The following is a 6,405-nucleotide window of genomic DNA, read 5'->3' on the forward strand; positions in this document are numbered from 1 at the left end:
GGTCCGTCTGAGATGGGGGCTGCGACTGCAGCTGGAAGCCCGGCTGAGATGAGGGCTGTGACTGCAGCTACTCAGGACCAGACGGGGACTGCTGCTGCTCGAGAGGTTACCTTCTTCACCTGCAGCCTTTGCCCCAGGAGATGGGGTGTAGCTCTATGACTGCCTGTGGCTGCAGGTGGGAGTCAGGCTGGGGCCGAGGCAGCGGCTTGGGCTCTGGATGCAGCTGCTGCGGGGAACCAGGCTGGAGCTAAAGCTCTGGAGCAGGAGGGGAGAGAGGTGACGCCACCTGAGCCTTCATTTGCCGGTAGATTTCATCACGGAGATTGGAGCGTTGGAGGGCATGGGGTTACGTGCGTAGTTTTGGGAACGGTCAGGGGGAGTAAGTGTGCAGAGGAGGTCACAGCAATTCCTCCGCTGGCCGCTCGGCAATTATGAGCACGGGAAGGAGTTTCCTCAGCTTAACTCCAGAGCATGGAGAGGAGCGTGTGCAGCTGGGAGGAGAAGCCACAGCAGGAGGAGCGGTAAGGCTTGATAAATAAATTTGATCTTACATACAATGGGTACGGAAAGTATAGAGACCCCCTTAAATTTTACTCTTTGTTATATTGCAGCCATATGCTAAAATCATTTAAGTTCATTTTTTTCCTCATTAATGTACACACAGCACCCCATATTGACAGAAAAACACAGAAGTTTTGACATTTTTGCAGATTTATTAAAAAAGAAAAACTGAAATATCACATGGTCATAAGTATTCACCTCCTGTCACAGACATAAGTATGGGAGCGAAGGTCAGACATCCTCCCATTTCTTCCTCCAGCACTTCATGAATGAAATCCCTCCCTGCTGAGCGGTGAGTCCCGGATATCGTTTAGATTAAGTCTGCAGTCCTCCATGTATTCTCACTTGTGTTTGTTTTATAATTGATTTATTCATCCACTTTTCTTTCAATAATAAACTATTTAATGTGCAATTCCTGTGAGTTCCTGTGATGAAAGATTCATACTGTCGATTTTTAGTTTTCACCTACACTTTAAAAGTCTTCATCTGAAAGCACTGGTTTGGTTGGCGCAGTAAAAACAACATTTTCCTGTCTGGTTTTCTAATATAAAATATGAAGAATATTTAATTTGACTGATGAGGGTCATTATTATAAAGATAGTGTTTTTGTTTGTTTGGTAAGTACATGTTAAGTACATCTTGTCAGTCAGAATGAAATATCCTGATGTAGAGTACTTTGAAAAGTGCACTCATATGTCATCATAAACCACATTATTATGATTTACCATTTAGATTCATTCTGAAGATGTTAGATATTACCAGGCATCTGAGGAAAAGTACAACCGGGTCATGTACAAACAAATGTTTTCTTTTTCACAGATTTGACACCACATAAAAAAGAAGACAGTTAAAAAAAGGGGAAGTGGCAAATTTACTGAATCTCAAAACTCAAAACTGCTTTGTGTGGTCACACAGCTTTCTCCTTCCCATTTTTATTCAACCACCAAACCTACAACTGCTTTTAAGAGAAGCACATTAAATCACATTTTTGACCATCTTTCCCACATTTTCACACCGACTCATCTATCTGGGTGAAACAGACCAAAATGCCACTGAAGCAAAATGACATGTTAAACATGACGACCAACGTTTACCATCCAACCTGACAGCACTGGAGAGGATCTGCAAGGAGGAATGGCAGAGGATCCCCAAATGCAGGTGTGAAAAACTTGTTGCATCATTCCCAAAAAGACTCATGGCTGTATTAGCTCAAAAGGGTGCTTCTACTAAATACTGAGCAAAGGGGCTGAATACTTATGACCATGTGATATTTCAGTTTTTCTTTTTTAATAAATCTGCAAAAATGTCAAACATTCTGTGTTTTTCTGTCAATATGGGGTGCTGTGTGTACATTAATGAGGAAAAAAATGAACTTAAATGATTTTAGCATATGGCTGCAATATAACAAAGTGAAAAATTTAAGGGGGTCTGAATACTTTCTGTACCCACTGTAGATCATTGAAAAATGAAGCGAGTGGAAACGTAGTCTCTAGGTATAAGTCTTGGAGCTAAGATGTGTAGAGGAGCTTCTCAACGAACTGGCGTCTGCTCAGCATCTTCCAGGAGCTTATGTAGTAGAGCATTGCTGAAATGACTCCCAGCTGTGCACCGCACCCAGGAATTCCGTACCTGCCGAGAGAGAGAGAGATGAAAAAAAGAGCGAGAGAGCAGCAGAGCTAAGCAGCCCTGACAGTTACCCTAAATGCTCACCGGGTATCTTGCTTAGAACAGAACAGTTGTATCTTATTGATCATGAGCTATTTTGTTTCAGATTAGCCATTTTTTTGGCTTCAATTCTGTGCATTTTAATTAATGTACTTTGACCTTAATGAATACAACCATCAGTCATCTACATCAACTGTAATTACTGTGACTAAGCCTAATATTTTCAAAATTCATTAGGGCCCTCTATCCAATCCGCAATCTATACAACACCAAAGTTAGAGAGTTCATAAGATTAACACATGAGGTAAAGTTGCAAATTGCACCGTTTGCACCATTTCAGCTCTTGTGTAGTTTATAAAAACTTTGTGCTGTGACCCTCATATACTTTCAGGTGATATAACTGAAATAAACATTCATACATCTAACAAGTCTTCAGTGTCCTCTGCATATTTTTGTCCAACCTATAAATGCTCATGGACCACTAATGGAAGACACAGTGACACTTTGTCAGGTGATACCGCAGCTATTGAAATTTCAAATCACATGCATAGATTAGATAGATAGGCCAGAGAGAAAGCATTTAACCCCCTATACTTTTTTGCACTTTATTATGTTATATATTTAATTTTTAATGTTCGTAAAAATATGTTAAATTTAATCAAAAAACCTAAACTGACAATATATACAAGAAGCCATTTTTAGCATCATGACTTCTCCTATACATTTGAGATGCTATGATGTTCTCTGAGTATTAATTTGCATAGCTTGCAATTTTATACACTTCCCCTTTTAATTCCCTCAGCGACTGCATGTGTGCTTCCCATGTGATTTGTGGTAATTTCTGCAGTGTGTCCACACCTGCACCTGTGACACACATTTAAAGTCAAATGCTTGATTTGGCAAGTTACTTCATCCCAGTATATGGTACACTTATACCAAATATCAGTTCAGTCAATCAACATGACCAGCAAGAAAAGAACCAGCAGTATTTTTCCACACAAATCTGTGTTGATACTGTTGGACAGCATCTTGTTATTCTTGTTCAGACAGAAGGGAAGAAGCAAAGTTACAAGTATAGAAGTAATAAAGTTATAAATTATCTTATTTCTAATTTGTTACAAGTTCATGTGTTGAAATACACCACACTGCCATTCCAGGTCTCTTTCATTACACATGGAGAGCAGTCACAGATTCAAAGCAGTGAATATGCAGTATTTTGTTTAGATTTTTTGAAAAAAAAAAGTTAATTGGCTGTATTATAATGCAAGTTAATGAGGAAAAATGTTTCTAAAATTTTTGAGTGCATTTACATATTCTAATCAAACACAGATATCACAGATAATATTGTGTGTTACTTCTACTTCTAACCTTAACAAAGAAAGTATCGTGAGGCCAAAGAAGTGAGAGGAAGTGAGAATAGATGGGGGCACGGATGACCTAATCTCAAAAGATTCACACCTGCCTTTGAATGATGGAAAGTCCTGTCTCAAAATACTGCATTTGTCCAAATACTGGTAGCATGCTGTATGTCTGTACTTGTGTGTGTATGTGACCCTTTTTTGTCCATTGGGTACCTTCTATAAATAACAGACTAGGTGGATGTAATGGTAGACAGCGTCATTAAGGACAATCCCAAGGCCGTCAATTACTTGCTGACAGTTTCAGCAGTGGGCTCAGCAAATGTCACGGCCTCCTGAAAGCTCTCTCTCTCTCATTGTGTCAGCCAGGTTTCACTACAAAGTTGTGGTGATGGCATATCTGCTCACTTGAGATTTGCTACAGGCATGTGTTTCATATGTGATCATGAGCATATGCAGTGGTTTGACATACAGCAATCTTGTCAAACACTTAATCTAGAAGATAAAATGGAGAGACATGGTTTCACAGCCTGTGCACAGCACAGAAACACAGACACGTCACATTCACGCCCCTGTAATCAGGTCCAAAATTGGTATTGGCACATAACATAAACAAACAAGTAATTTTCATTTGTTTTGTTTGACATTCAGGGAAGAAAGAACATTTTGTATCTGGTCTCCCAGTGAGGCAAATGGTTTCTCCTCATCAAACACTAATCATGTGATCCAGTACCAGTTGGAGCTTACAAGAGGATACAAGGTTCTTTCTTTTTTGGGGGGCGACTGTGGTTCGGTGGGTAGAGCCTTCAGTCCACGTGTCGAAGTGTCCTTGGGCAAGACACTGAACCCCCAAGTTGCCCCTGATGGTTAGAGCCATCGGTTGAGTTGGCGCCGCAGATGGCTGCCTCGGTTCTGTACTGGAAACAAATTCCTTGTGTGTAACATACTTGGCCAAGAAAGGTGATTATCCTTATCCTATTATCCTTTCTACTGACCTGATACCAATATACAGAAATCAACCCATCATTCTTATTAATCAGAGGCACACTTCAGATATAACCTCTCTAACATCAGGACAAAATGCAAGCAGTACGTTTCATTTTGCAGACAGCTCGCATGTCTCATATTCTCAACTTTTGATAGATTGATCAGTGAAAAGGTGTGTAAGCAGAAGGATGAAAAACAAGGGCAACGTTGTTTTCCATTAAGGTTATAACGAGTAACCAAATGCCATTCATAAATTCCCTCACTGTTGGCAAGCATTGCCATTTCCTGTTTTATTCTTCTTTCTACATTTGCCCAGCAGCACCTGACCTTTCAGTTCTCCTTAGTACATCCATGCAGCCAAAGCCTCATGCCACAAGATAGTGAAACAACGCCCCCTACTGTCCAACGTTGGCTCCTATAGCACAGCTGCTGCAGCATTTATTTCCCTGTCGGGGGTGTATTAATAGCATGTCTATGACTGGTTGACTTTTCATTTCTCACAGTCTATTCTGGAGCTGCTTCAGACATTTACTGTAAGCTGACAAACTAAAATAGTTCAAGAGGTTTAAAGATGTAGCGTACAATAGATCATTTTGACTTTCTGTAACAAGGGAAGGCGACAGTGGTGTGGTGGGTAGAGCAGTCGTCTCTCAACCAGAAGGTTGAAGGCTTGAATCTCGGTGCCTCCAGTCCACGTGTTGAAGTGTCCTTGGGCAAGACACTGAACCTCCCTGATGGTTAGAGCCATTGGTTGAGTTGACGCCACAGATGGCTGCCAGATGGCTGGTTTTGTACCAGAAACAAATTCCTTGTGTGTAACATACTTGGCCAATAAAGGTGATTATCCTTATCTGTCTAGAATGGCATAAAAAGATCTGACCAAAATCCATTCATTATTTATAGCACTTATTCCCAAATAGGATTGGTGGGGGTGCTGGATCCCAATCCCTGCTGACACTGGGCAGGGTACTACCTGGACAGGTCGCCAGTCTATCACAGGACTGACATATAGACAAACAATAGCACACACTCACTCCTACAGACAATTTAGAGTCACCAACCAACCTATGCTGAATGTCTTTGGACTATCGGACAAAGCCAGAGAGTACCCATGCTGGCACAGGAAGAACATGCAGAAAAGCCCCAGGTCGGCCAGGACTCAAACCCAGAACCTTCTTGTTGTGAGGTGACAAAACTGACCACCGCGCTGCTGTGCTGCCCATCTGGCCAAAATGTAGAATAAAATATGTACAACTGTAACAAAGAACAGTGCTGCCCCTCAGTTTAGAATATAAGTGTGCTGGGTCTTTATCTAGTAGCAAACGCAGCTTTGCTCATGTCCACTATCATCTCCTTCATCTTGTCCATGTTGAGGCTGAGATTTTTTGTCCTTGCACCATGACACCAGACCAGCCACCTCCCTCCTATAGGCTGCTTCGTCCCTGCCAGTGATGTGACCTATCACTGCAGTGTTGTCTGCGAACTTCAGGATGATGTTGTCTTTGTGGGAAGTGACAAAGTCGTGGGTGACTCACCCCAATTATTATGAAGTGCTTTGAGACAGTGGTGCTGGCCCGCATTCAGAGCAGTATACCGAACACCCTGGACCCCCTGCAGTATGCCCACCAGCCCAACAGGGCCACCTCAGACGCCATCACGGCTGCCCTCCACTATTCCCTTTCTCACCTGGAAAATAGAGACTCCTACATTAGGATACTCTTCATTGACTACAGCTCTGCCTTCAACACAGTTGTCCCCCACAAACTCACCCACAAACTGTCCACACTGGGTCTGCACCCCACCCTCTGTGACTGGCTCCTGGACTTTCTGACTG

At 42.0% G+C, this 6,405-nt stretch overlaps 1 protein-coding gene across 1 annotated transcript in view; it reads right to left on the reverse strand.

The window, feature by feature from the left end:
- Positions 1–6,405, reverse strand: part of LOC109959391 (uncharacterized serine-rich protein C215.13-like) — a 13,430-nt gene that overhangs the window by 5,042 nt on the left and 1,983 nt on the right. The window lies entirely within an intron of this gene.

Source organism: Monopterus albus, unplaced genomic scaffold, assembly GCF_001952655.1.
Source record: "Monopterus albus unplaced genomic scaffold, M_albus_1.0 scaffold39.1, whole genome shotgun sequence".
In the NCBI taxonomy this organism is placed as follows: domain Eukaryota; kingdom Metazoa; phylum Chordata; class Actinopteri; order Synbranchiformes; family Synbranchidae; genus Monopterus; species Monopterus albus.